The sequence below is a fragment of the Spea bombifrons genome, chromosome 2 (assembly GCF_027358695.1).
Source record: "Spea bombifrons isolate aSpeBom1 chromosome 2, aSpeBom1.2.pri, whole genome shotgun sequence".
NCBI lineage: Eukaryota > Metazoa > Chordata > Amphibia > Anura > Pelobatidae > Spea > Spea bombifrons.
The window spans coordinates 87639376-87653144 of NC_071088.1; the positions used below are offsets into that span (position 1 = coordinate 87639376).

The following is a 13769-nucleotide window of genomic DNA, read 5'->3' on the forward strand; positions in this document are numbered from 1 at the left end:
AAGGGCCGTGCGAATGACTCTATTAGTCGCCTGCAGGGGCCTCCTCTGGCATCAACCAATTGGCGACCTGCAGGCGACCAATAGACTAACTCGCACGGCCCTTTAACTCCTGACAGCGCAACTTGGCCTGGGGAGACCATGGTCTCCCCGCTCCAAGAGTTAAAGGTCCGTACAAGCGACTCTATCGGTTGTTCGTATGGACCTTTAACTCCTAGAGCGGGGAGACCAGTGGTCTCTCCCGGCCAAGTTGCGACATGCCGTATCAGCAACTCTATTGGTCGCCAGCAGGGGGCTCGTCTGCCATCAACCAATGAAGTACAGGTGCACTTCATTGGTTGATAGCAGAGGAGGCCCCTGACGGCGACCAATAGAGTTGCTGATACGGACTTTTAAAATCCTTGCGCCAAAGCTGCTGCGTAGTGCGTACCGCGTACTCACAAATGTTCTACTCGGTGAATGTGCAAAAAGTCCCACAGAAACACTACAAAATCTTGTGGAAAACCTTCCCTGAAGAGTGGAAGCTGTAATACCTACAATATTAATGTGTATGTATTTAGAATGTGATGTCATAAAAGTCCCTGTTGGTGTAATGGTCAGTTGTTCCAATACTTTTGTCCATAAAGTATATATACTATATATATATGTACATATATATATATATATATATATATATATATATATATATATATACAATTTTACAATTTTATTGCACCTTTACAACTCTTAATGGGATATATTAAATCTTCACTAGAAAAAAGAGAAATTGATAAATATGAGCAAACAACAATCTGAAAGACTTTGTTACGTAACCTAATATTTTTTCAGTAATTAGAATTAATGTGTTTGTGCATTTAGAACAAACACTCCCAAAGAGCATAACAATTAGGCAGCCTACAGTGCAAGTAATGATTCTGCTTATTATTTTGAGCGACATTAATCTTTACAAACATATAGAAATACTTTCATAAATAGAAAATATTGGGTGCTTCATGGATTGGGTTTTCATAGCTTCAAAACATATTTATATATTAATATCTCTTAATTTCGCTTTTATAAGCCTTGCAGCACATAATATTTTAGAAAAGGTAAAAAACGCTCTTAAAAGAAAAAAAAATGGAAAACCATGCATTGAGACTAAATAGTAGAGCAGCTTTAGCAAATAGAGGTTAGAGTAGGTGAGCTGTGAACAACATAAATAAATATAAGTAAATATAAAAATAAATATAAAAATGAAAACGTGTTTTTACACCCTGTGATTCAAAGTTGCAAAAAAATGAATACTTATATTTAAGTATCAAAATTTTTCCAGATGATATGGCTCACTTATATGGAAAACAAAAGAAACAATACATAGCGCGACCTATATGTCCACAGAATAGGGTAAAATAGATGGTAACATTCGTTTATTAGTCTCTCAGTGCTGTGTTTGAGTCCAGCCCTGTCTAGCCATTGGTAGGATTTCCCAATGTCAGCCACCTCAGCTATTTGTTGATGGTGCATCTTGTGCAGGGTCCTGATTTGCCATGATACTTCCTCTACTTGATCTTACTTCTATGTCTGACGCGGGTTCCGATATTCTCTCAGCAGCTCATCTTTGAGTGTCACGTTACTGATGTACTCCCAGATGCTTTGGGTTTCTTCCAGGACGGTGGCTTTGACACTTACCAGACCCCACTCACCTTCTTTGCGACTGGTGTACAGTCTCTGGGTGTTGGACTTGGGGTGGAAACATCTGTACATATATATATATATATATATATATATATATATATATTTTTTTTTTTTTTTTTCTGTAGAACATGTAATGTAAGTATGGTTTAGATCCTTCTAATTCATCTATAATAAAAATTCCTATTAGTTTACACATTTTCCCATCCTCTTCTTACTTTATTATTTCAGCCTTTATTAGAATGTTTGTTGTTGAGAGTCAGTACCTTACTGATAGATGATCTTTGGTGCACAACAGGTACCCTTTGGCAAAATATGATTAAAACAAATTGATGGCTGAGTTTGAAAAGTTAAAAAGAAAAACCAAAAGCAAGACTCAGGCAAGTCTTCCTAGCAATTGGCCATCAATGAAAAATTTAAAAGCCTTAAAGAAATGAACATAGACTGACCTCAAAATAATTAAGTACACTGATAAGGGAGTGAAACATTACTCTGGAGTGTCTTTATGATCTTCTTGACTGTACCAGATAATTAGCTAATGGATCATTTATACACAGTTAATAATATACTGCATGACTTAGAGAATTTTAACAGCTGATGTTCCTTAAGGAAACAGTGACATAATAATGTATGCCACGCTTTCCAAAAAAGTGTGGCTCTTGGTCTTATAGAACAATATTCTGTTATGCTGTCTGTGCTTATTTTTGCCAGGTATATATTAGAGACTGGCAGAGAGTCCCAGAGTAGGCTACCCAGTGTTCTCCCGCACCTAAAGTAGTGGCTTTGTGAAGTGACAGAGTGAGCCTCTGACAGCCTTTATTGGGTTGGAAGTAGTAGAGACCCAGAGACTCTTGGAAGTGGGGCTTTGCCTGGAGACTATGGGTCAAATACAGAGACTTCCCAGTTATAGTGAACTTTCTTAATTTACCCCTACTGAAATAGGTAATATACCATAAATATGGTTCTGCAGGTGTCTCTGAAGAGCTGTCTCTATGATAAAGTACTGTAGTTAGTGGCCTCCTGTTGTTGATGAACGGTAGTGTAATGCTGGATTTCTTAGAGATGCGTAAAAGACAATTTACGTATACATACAAGACACTAAATGTGTTACAATGGAATGAACTAACAATCAAAGAATTGATGACTATTAGGTTAGTGATCCTAATCCCTTGTCTATGAAAATAATAAAGACATTCCTGTCTGGGAGAGACTTTGCGGGATAATTGCCTTGTGTGTTGTTGCTGTGCTCAGTCTTTTTGTTTTGGACTTTAAACTTTTATCTTTAGCAACTTCCCTTTATTAGTGATTTTGGTTCTTCCTCACCCAATTTTATTCATCTATTTGTTTCAGTTAATGATTGTGTTTCAACCTACATATTAAATTCATGATCATTAGAACCTGTTATAACTTTTTAATCATACACGATATGCCAACAAAATCCCTGACTTTGTTCAAGTGTTCCTAGATGAATTAATGGTGTTCCGAAAGTAAATGGCGGTCACACCAAATATTGAATTGATATATATTTTTCTTCTGTTCACTCGCTTTGCATTTTGTTAATTGATAAAAATAAACTATTAATGTCTATTTTTGAAGGAATTCTTACTTTACAGCAATTTTGCACACCTGCCTAAAATGTTTGCACAGTACTGCATGTATTCCATTTAAACAACTGTAAAATTGTTCTGTAATATTTCAAATAAACATACTTAACTATCTTAAGTAAAAAGGTATGCTACAAAATATTTAACTTATTACATGTATGTTGTTAATATGGTAGAATAAATATGGTATGCATGATCATTGCTATAATTTTTTTACACTTTATTCTTTAAAATACATATTTATTTATACATATTTTTTTTCTAGGAACCACACTTGATGTAAGTGTGATAACTGCATATAGAACAAAATATGGAAGGAAATATGAAATAAGACATAGTTGGGACTGGCTTTGGAGTTTGGATGCAGGACTATATCTAGCAGGGTGCATTGGAAACATGATTTTAATTAATCTAAACGATAGACTCATGAAATAATATTTGCTCACACAAGAAAGAAAAGAAAACATTTAAAATGTTACAATTTGTGTAAAGGCAACTGGGTATTCTAAAAGTTTAAATAGCATTCAGTTTAAGGATCCTTCTTAATTTGAATGTAGAGTCACAAGCACATTTTTATATCAAATGCCTAATTAATTGAATTACTTTCTTGTTCAATCTTAAAACTATTTAAAGATTTAATGTTAACTTTTATTATTACACCCTGTTTTGCGTAATTTGACAACTTGCCTATGCTTAATTCAATTATTAGATGAAAAATTTATTCTAAGACTAAAATAATATAAATCATGGTTGTGTTATCTTTCATTGCAGCTCTGAAATAACAGACCGTCGTTTGGAAATTGCAATGGAATTAAAAAAAAAAATCTGAGACTTCCTTGTTGCTAGACAACAGTATTTCACTAAGTATCGTTGCTATAGTTCCCTAGGAAATTAGCCCCAACTACTGTAGTGACAATGGAAAATAATAACGGAACAGTTTAGTTTAACACTTAGCGCTCTGTAGTATTTTGCAAATAAATTATGCAGTTTTGTCGTATTAGCTCTTTAAACATTGATAGTGACATATGACATCAGGTTTTTGTGAGGTGTATAGATGAACCCACCTATGTAGAAATATAATCAGAAAAATATTTGTGTGTTTCTGACATATCACAGCTGAAGAATGGCGTGTCCTAAAATGTGTTCTGTTTTATCTTCGTAATACCTCTAGTCTAGGCAGGGACATATATAGACACCATAGGGGGCTGGTGTGAAAACTGCCCTGGGCCCCCCAACTTCAGCAGTCAACTTGTCCACAGTGCCACCTTTGCCCCAAGTGACTTATCAGTACCATCCTGACAACAAACAGCCTACCTCTGCCATCTCTGCCACAGCTTGTGGTGGACCTTAATAGCTTGTATGTGCCATCTTTGCCACAAAAAGCTTGTCTGTGCCATAATTTCCTTCTTTGTCCCCTACCCCCCCAACATACACTCTGGCACACATGTAAACACACTTAAACAAGTTACACATGCTAACACACACTTACTCATCCTCACTTGTACATAGACATTTATGCTTACATACACTTACGCATAAACAATCATGCTCACATACACTTATACATAAACAATCATGCTCACATACACTTATACATACACAATCATGCCCACATACACTTATGCATGCACATTCATGCTCACATACACTTATGCATACAAACATACATGCACCTGCTTAACTCTCACCTCTCGGGCAGCTCTCTGTCTGACTGCTCGCAGACTATGCAGGGAGTCTCATGCAGGTTACTTGACGTAACATGACCCTATATTCCTACCTCTCCGTGTCAGTTCAAAATAATTTAGAATGACCTTGGCCAGACCAGTCTAGGTCGGAAGGGCATTTAGAGGAGAGGTAAGAGGAGACAGGAACAAGTGATCTCATGGGTCACCCCGAGCCCCTTAGAGGCATGGGCCGAGTCGCAGTTGCAACCACTGCGACTCCTGTAGTTATGCCACTAGGTCCTGTTTCATAACAGGGACAAACTGGAGATAATTTCCAGGAAAATTGGAGCTTTCCAAATTCCAATGAACAGTTTCTCATGTTCAGTAAATATGATGTACTAACATAAGATGGGTAAATAGACAATTATGAGCTCTTGTGGTCTATGAGTACCTCCAAGGGGTTTTCCTTGGGGCAGTAGGTGGCCTGGGCCATACCTTAAATGCAGGGGAGATGCTGGCTGTACAAATAAAGTTTTCATCTCTTGTATGTGGCAGTGCTGTCACCACTTTGTAGCTGTAACTTATACTTAGCTGGGTTACACATCCTGCAGTAAGTTACATTCATAGCTGAAGCTGAGATCTGCAGTAATATTTTTCTAGAAGTCAGACATTCATCTTTAGTGAAAGCCAATGAGAAGGAAAAACTGTTACAGAGATACCTTTAGTATAGCATTCAGTTTGAATGCTGTGATCTATAGTTTTTTGATTTTTTGAGATGGCTATTATATTATTATTCTAAGCACCATGTAAAACTGTGGTTTATATTGAGAAATTCTGTATTACTGTTGTATATCATCTGCTTTTACACATTTTATTTGACACATTTCATGGTTCCATAATTGATTACGTCTCTCTTTTTTGAGCCTTATATGTATGTGCAGTATACATATACAGTACTGTATATTAGACTTGTATGTGCAGTATACATATACAGTACTGTATATTAGACTTGTGCATTAGTTTTAGTGTGAACTTTTTTAATGGAAATTGCCTGATTCGTGCATTCCTACAAATTAATGAAAACGATGGCTATCTCCAATGAAACTGATGAATACAAACTGCAAAAGTTCTGAAAATTCATCATGATTCATCCATTCATCACAACGTGTAGCCGCTGCCATTACATGCCATTTTGGCACTCATTGATGAGGTAATGTGGGAGGGACTGTGAATAGGAGGGTACATATCAATTACTGATAGGTAGAAGTAGCCAAAAATGAGAGGTGGTTGTAACGGATGTGATTGATAGGTCCAACAACCTGTGGGAGTTTTTCCTTACTTTTTTTCATGCTGGCCAATCAGCATTTACAAGGGGCAGGGACAAGCATTAGATACAGTATATAAGTGTAGAATGGTTTGGAGAAGCTGTAGTGACTACTGTAGTGTATGCATTTAATTTATATTTCACTTACGGGGACTGCAGCAGGCATTTTCCCCCTGTTCCTGAGTAGAGTTTAGTTGATTTCGACAGTTGTCCATTTATGCTACCAGAGAAACCTGTAAACTTTATATTGTATCATCTATTCATTGGTAAGTGAATATTGGTGACAATATAACATATACCGTATTTCCTCGATTATAAGACGACCCTGATTATAAGACGACCCCCCAAAATCTGAATATTAATTTAGGAAAAAAAGAAAAAGCCTGAATATAAGACGACCCCAAAGGAAAAAAGTTTTACCAGTAAATGTTAATTCATGTAAACTATCACAAGTTAACTAGATTGTAAGCTCACAAGAGCAGGGTCCTCTTCTATTTCTGTACCAGTTTGTTATTGTGTGTGATTTTAAATTATTTTACTGACTGTTGTAACAGTGCTACAGAATCTGCTTGCGCTATATAAATGTAATGTAATGTAATTACAGTATAAACTCAAAGAAAATGCTACATTGCAACTATAGTAAACTCTTCCCTTACAGCGATTCTGTGAGGCGCAGTGTGTATGAATACTAACATGGGTACATTTGTACCTGTAAATTTCCGACCATCAAATCAGATCTAGCAGGGCAGAAATTTCATGAACTGAATTATGTCAAAGGTGGCATCTTATGTCAATGACATGTTTAAACTAACTGAGATCTTCGGTACAACCCATTTTACTGCCAGGTTTGTCTATGGATATGACTGCCTACATGCTTGATTATATACACATATATCAGTGTGGCTAAAACACCTAAACTCAATATGTTGTCCACATTCTTTTAGTCATATAGTGTATATAACAGTATCATTTGTTGGCCACAAGTAGAAATTACATGACAAGCAAAACTTTTTTACAGTACTGATGTAGTCTTTTAACCCCTTAAGGACAATGGGCGGTCCCTAAACCCATTGAAAACAATGCATTTTGAGCCCGTACATGTACGGGCTTTGTCATTAAGGGGTTAATGAACTTTATACAACAATGTGTTATACAGTAAATTATATAGTAAAATTATGTACCCCTACAGGATCACACTTCACATCTATTTATTATGTGTTGCAATGATGTCCAGAAACATCCAGTAATCATAATTACATAAAACAATTCTCCGGTGATATTAGCTTTAAAGGTCTTTATGGATTTTATGAGAATGATACCTGCCCTATCAACTTATCATGCCGACGCTCAGAAGATGGATGGTGGCGCAGAGAGAGCCGCTGGTGATAGCGGTGGATTTAATCCATCCATTTGTGTTTTGAACATGTCTCTCAACGGCTTCCATATTTCTGCTTAATATACTGTTGTTTGATCTAGAAATCATAAAATAGAGGACTGAGTTGGAGTTATCAGAATAAACCAATAGCTAACATGTTATACTATAAATCTAAAAGGCCACAGGAATACTTGTGAACATCATGTTCCACCATAGAAGCTTTACTGTTCCCTAATCACTATGCACCAGTAAATAATGCCGAGCACGGGGATATGACGTCATCCCTGCGCTCTGCAGCAATAGCCAGCGCGTAGTGATGAGGGTGCAGTAAAGAGATGTCTGAAGTGACAGACCTCGCGCTTCTACCACAGGATACAGGATGGAGGCTGGAAAAAGAAGGATGAAGGAAGAGGTAAGAAATGGGGAGAAAGGGGTGTAAGAGCAGTGTATGTGTATGTATGTGTTTGTAAGCTGGTGTATGTGTGTGGGCCAGTGTGTGTAAGAGCAGTATAGTTATAAGCTGGTGTGTAAGGGCAGTGTATATGTGTGTGTGTAAGTGCAGTCTACATGTATATGTGTAAGGGCAGTGTACATGTGTATGTGTGTGTGTAAGGGCAGTGTACATGTATGTGTGTGTGTAAGGGCAGTGTACGTGTATATGTGTGTGTGTAACGGCAGTGTACATGTATGTGTGTGTGTAAGGGCAGTGTACTTGTATATGTTTGTGTGTAAGGGCAGTGTACATGTATATGTGTGTGTGTAAGGGCAGTGTACGTGTATATGTGTGTGTGTGTGAGTAAGGACAGTGTATATGTGTGTGTCTGTGTGTAAGGGCGGTGTATGTGTATATGTGTGTGTAAAGGCAGTGTATATGTGTGTTTATGGGCAGATGTGTGTAAAGGCAGTGTGTAGGGGTCCTGGGAGGAAGGCTAACATTAGCTTTTTTTAATTAAAAAAAACATCTCTGCTGCTGTGGACTACTCTTCCAGAGTGTTTGTGGTTGGATGATTAAAAAAATAACCATTCATTTGTTTACTACAGACAGTATGATAAAGAGTCTGTGCTAGTTTAATCGAGCCAGGACACATACACATGGCTATTATGCAGCTGTCTAACAACATTATAATATGCAAAAACTTGAGCTGTTTAAAAAAAGAAAGAAAACAACACAATATGTTTAAAAGATATTTTTAATTTGATAATACAGGAATTTTCCTTTGAAGGTGCTGCTCCCCTTTTTTCCAGAAAAATGCACTTGTATGTTAAGTAAACTTGTGATTTAATTATTTCCTTGAATGATTAATCAAGTAAAAATAATAAAACATTTAAAAAAAAAATTGTGGCACTTAACAATTAATTACAAATTAATAAGGCAAAATCAGACATGATAAAAAAATAATTTCTGGGAAGGTTTTAGCAATCAATGGCACTACAAATGATCTTTGTAATGTTCTAAAATATTCTAAAAGTGTTAATTTGAGCAGAATAGGTAAAAGAGCACACTTAATCAGTATAATAATATATTTTTGAATGAAACAGGCAGTATTGATGTGAGATTACCAGTGACATTTTGCAGGAGTTGCAGTTGCAAGCAAGACACAAGACCCAGTGGTACTATGTATATGGACATGCACAAGAGTATGTCTCTCTCTCTAGCAGTATATCCTGTGTTCATGTTATTGTTAATTTTATATTTTGTCCAAAGAGCGATTTGGTTAGTACTACACTCTGTTTGGATGGCTAGACCTTCTTGCACCTTATGTTGACAAACTTCATTCCCAGGGTGACCACTGTTCTTTCACAGTGATAACAATAATAAAATGAAGCCATTTGTTAATTGGCCCCACTTTGCTTTTCATTAATTGAGACTTGATGAGTCTTTGTTCTTCTATGTTTTATCATTTTTTTTTAGGCAGGTCAAAAAGAAATCACCTGCCCCATGCTGTTTTTACTATTTGCTCTTAGCAATCATATTTAAGTGGTCAATATGCTAATTATTTAAACATAAATGTCTGTCTGAAAATGACTAAACATTAATGGCAAAGGGCACTTAAATAACATATTTTTATAGTCTCCATATAGTCTTTTCCATATAAAAATTTACTTGTCACTTCCACTGACTTGTATAACGAAATGCAAGCCGGTTCTTGCGCGCAGGGCTGATAATTACAGCCACACATTTTGCTTTGCTTCATCACACTTAACTATAGGCAGCTAAAATTGAGCACGTAGAAGGAAAAAAAGAACTGCTCAGTGTCTTCCATCTGCTTTTAATTAAAAACTGTATATGTTGCCTACTGGTTTTTTTTAAATTCTGTTTGCAAACAGTAGGAGGAAACTTTTCAATTACTTGCACTTGGTTCACATTTGCCCACTCAAGTGTTAAGTAAGTTATAGAACACCCCTTCAACACGAATAGTGATCTCTTTCTTAATCTGAGGAACGTGTGCCAACATTCATTTTAAAAAGTGTACTGTTGCCAAAATTCACTGTAGTATGCTGGATGTAGAAGGCAACCTGCCACTCATTATCATCACATTCACTTAATGATCATGCTACTGTGTCTTAATTAATTTATATGTTTGTAACATAATTTATATGGTTGTATTTGTGTTAACTTGTATTGTTATTATTATATGATAGTTACATGGTCATTGAAGCTGTGAATGTCCTATTAAAAATTATTCAGAAACAATATTTAAAAAAGCACATATTAATTATAGCTATCAATTTAATCCGAAGAGAAAAATCTATCACATACATATATCAATTGACTCCATGATACCTTAAATGTAACACAAAGCCTAACTTTCCTCATTCAAATCCATTGGCACGTCATGGCATTAGGTAAGCTTAGAAAGCGATCTAAGATTGCTTTCTTCGCTTAAGCAGTGTTGCTGTAATGGAAAGTATGGAATATATATATTAAATCACTTGCTAAATATCTTAATATGAATTCTTTACTGGAGAGGCAGGATGGGAAATAATATCACACTAATTTTATAATGCAGAGGACCATGTCAAAAGCATGAGATGAACCCAGCAAGTTGACTGACAACTGATCTAGACCAGGAAGGTGAAATATCTCTTGAAAGTCTTATACATTCATATTTTACAATGCTTCATGTTTTTATTGTATAAAAAAGTATCTTAGATTTTTCATTTCATTATGATGTATGGCTGTGTACATTAATTTCAAGGGAGAGAAGAGTCAAAATGCTTTTATGTTGAAAAAACATAAATTATAGTTACTTCATTTTCTTGAGAGGTAATCATTGGTTTTCTAGCTTGTGATTCAATACTATCTCTCAAAAGATGTATAATTATCATATAAAACAATAGTCCTAATATACCTTCTGTTCGATTTATTTGACTCTTTCTGTAAATTCTTTATAACTAAAAGCCACAATATTTAAAGAAAAGACACCATTAATATTTGTGTTATTATGTTGTAAAATAAGTCATCTCGGCTTTAAAAAAGTCAGCCTTGCAGTTCTTAGATGAAAAATGTTGTATTTACACTAGCAAGGAACACTTGGAGTGTAAATTCAATCAAGAATAAAATGCTATTATGAGAAAACATCTCCCTGTCTGGTGCAGGAGTAATGGAGCGTAGAATATACATATCTCCAAATAGCTAAGAGTCAGAGAATCTGTACGTTTCAGCAAATTCTTCGACAATCTAACTCTGTCACCTCTGCAAAACAAGTTATTTTTACATCTAGATTTTTACTTCTTTAAATTTATGTAATAGAAAAAAGGAAGCAAACTTAAGTAGTTTTCATTTTTACTATGTTTTGGGAGGTATAGCTCTAGGTAACAGCTTTGCATAGACCTCTTTTTGTGTAAATAGTCTGTTGCAAGGGAGATCTTTGATCTCTGCAACTGATCCATGGAGCAGCGGTGTACCAGGGAGATTGATCGCCCAATAGGGTCACCTGTTCCTGGTAATGTGGCAGAAGGGCTTGCTCCTGCCTATCCGGACCTGATGCCATAGGCTTGAGAAAGCTACTAACAGCAGTCCACTGTTCAATATTTGGTTACGCGTGGATAAGCAAAAAAGTGTGTAGGATTCCAATGTTACTGCGGATTGGTCCACATGTTGCACCAGGTCCAAGTACTGGTCTTCATACATAAAGACCAATGAGTGGTGGGCATGTTTCCGGTGATTGACAATAGCATCACAGTAAAACATACAAATTGAGGTTTAACATTGTAAGCAAGTCAAATACCATAATAAAGAGGTCAAACAGCACACCTGTCATATAATGAATTTATATTATGATATAAGATAATGGTCAACTTTACAAATGATAACCAATAAAATAATTCATAAATGCAAAAGCAGTTCTGTTTTAAAACGTTGACTTTGTAGTAGGCAGTCATGCTGAGCATCCCAGTTTTGAACCCGTATTTGTATTCAATCGGGGAATATAAAATTAAATAGTTACTATAAGGAACCAGTCTATATGTGATATAACACACAGAATGGTCTTGCATTGAGGCTCTCAAGTAGACTTTCTTGGGATCCTCATATAGAATACAATTTTAATTTGCAATTCACTGGTTTGATCAGCTGCAATGAAAAACAAAATGATGTTTCGTCATATGCACAGTAATAACACAAATGCCAGATTTCACCTCTCTGAGGATTAACAATTCACTCATGTAAATCAAATCGACAACAAATTTGAATCGATCAGAAGTGCAATTTGCACATTCATTTCAATCTGCATATCAATTTGCAGATGTTTTTGATTGCTCTGTGTAGCTTCCTGGCAGTGGTTGGGGACTGGTTACAACCATTTGTAATAATGTAATGCAATCAAGTGTATGTTTTATAAGTGACAAATACATTTTACAATATAACACCCTGACATGATATGAATATTGCAAACAATAATTGTCTGGAGCTTGTCTTTAGGACGCAGTATATTTTGGTTAAGGCCATCTATTAGTTGCAATCAGTTAAGGGGTGTTAATAAAAATGAGTTATACCTTTTTGTTGTTCCAACTTAGACACAATCGTAGAGTCATGTATGCATACTGCCAGCCTTGTTAAGTCTAAACATTAATTAAATAGAACCTGTCTTGCAAAGTGAAGTAGGCTAAAATGTCTCAAAAAACAGCACGTGATGCCACAATCTAGAGAAATTCAAGAACAGATTAGAAACAAAGTAACTGACATCTAACAGTCTGGAAAGGCATATAAAGCCATTTCCAAGGCTCAGAGAAACCAGGGAACCACTGAGAGAGACAATATCTGCAAAACCTGGAACAGTTGGAAACATTCCCAGCAGTGGCCTCCCTACCAACATTCCTCCAAGAGCACATTGATGACTAATTGAGGAGGTCAAAAATGAACCCAGATTAAGATGTAAACAACTGAAGGCCTCGCTTGCCTCAGTTAAGGTCAATGTTTTCAATTGCACAATAAGAAAGAAACTGTGCAAACATTTCATCCATGGGAGAGTTGCAGGGCAAAAACCTTTGCTGGCCAAAAAGAACACCAAGGATTGATCGTCTCACATTTGCCAAAAAATAATCTTGACGACCTCCAAGAAACAAAGCTATGAGTCCCATTACATCTGCCATAAACCTTAACACAGCATTCTACAATAAGAACATCATACCAAAAGTCAAACACTGTGATGGTAGTGTGATGGTCTGGGGCTGCTTTGCTGATTGATGGAACCATGAATTCTGCTCTCCACCAAAAAAAACCTGAACCAGAGTGTCAGGCTGTCAGTTTCTGACCTAAAGCTCAAGCATAGTTGGATTATGTTGCTGGGCAATGATCCTAAGCACACAAGCAAGTCCATCTCTGAATGGCTCGAAAGAAACAAAATGTAGGTTGTGGAGTCCTTTGAATCCGATTGAGATAATGTGGCATGACCTTAACCCCTTAATGACAAAGCCCGTACATGTACGGGCCCAAAATGCATTGTTTTCAATGGGTTTAGGGACCACTCATTGTCCTTAAGGGGTTAAAAAGGTTGTCTATACTCAAAAATCCTCCAATGTGGCTGAATTTAAACAATTCTACCAAGAAAAGCAGGCCAAAATTTCTCCACAGGAATGTACTGTAGAAATGCTTTTGACTTGATAAAGGGAGGACTCCCGAAAGCTCGTCT

At 36.3% G+C, this 13769-nt stretch overlaps 1 protein-coding gene across 2 annotated transcripts in view; it reads left to right on the plus strand.

Moving 5' to 3' along the window:
- The window catches only part of DMD (dystrophin), an 870543-nt gene that overhangs the window by 592290 nt on the left and 264484 nt on the right, over positions 1 to 13769 (plus strand). The window lies entirely within an intron of this gene.